Below are 696 nucleotides of genomic sequence, written 5' to 3'. Positions count from 1 at the left end.
CGATTTCTGGACTCGATTCCATTCCATGAATCTGTTTGTATATCTTGATACCAGTACCATATTGTATACACTATGCTGATTTCTTTTTCTATTATTATTATTTTTTATTATTTTTTTAGGCGAGGCAACCCTTGTTTGAACTCACAGATTGCAAGGACCTTGTCAGCTTACAATCCCTTTTTTGTTACTTTTTATTTTTTGTTTCTTATTTATTTTATTTTTTTACGCCTATAGCACCTGGTTTTCCTAGGTGGTCTCCCATCTAAGTACTAAATAGGCCTGACCCTGCTTAGCTTCCAAGATCAGATGGGATTGGGCTCATTCAGGGTGGCATGGCTGTAGACACATTATGCTGATTTCCGTTGCTTTATCATAAGTCTTGAATTTGAATAGTGTAACTCCTCCAACTGTATTCTTTTTCAAAGCTGGACAATTCAGTTTCCCTTCATATGTCCCTGGCATCTTTCAAGCTGCTGCTACAGTGCTAGAACTCAGAGAAAGTGAGTCTGTCAGGTGCTAAGTTTGTGTAGGCACTTGAAGAGGAATGCCTTGGACTCTGGCAGTCCACTGACTCACTCAGTCACTGTCTCCGCTCGTTTTCACAGCCAGACATTGTGACAACTTCTCTCCCTGGCACTGGAGCCCTAGGCTGGGGATCCTGGTGTGGAGGTGGGATTTCTTTTCCCTCAGGGAGGA

General features: G+C 42.0%; 1 pseudogene; it reads right to left on the bottom strand.

Annotated features, from left to right (window-relative positions):
• Window positions 1–225: 225 nt before the first annotated feature.
• On the bottom strand, window positions 226–344 carry LOC112474724 (annotated as a pseudogene).
• Window positions 345–696: the final 352 nt, after the last annotated feature.

The sequence above is a fragment of the Pteropus alecto genome, unplaced genomic scaffold (assembly GCF_000325575.1).
Source record: "Pteropus alecto unplaced genomic scaffold, ASM32557v1 scaffold7, whole genome shotgun sequence".
In the NCBI taxonomy this organism is placed as follows: Eukaryota; Metazoa; Chordata; class Mammalia; order Chiroptera; family Pteropodidae; genus Pteropus; species Pteropus alecto.
Note: the sequence above shows the minus strand (reverse complement) of the source record. Positions and strands in the feature narration are given on the sequence as shown.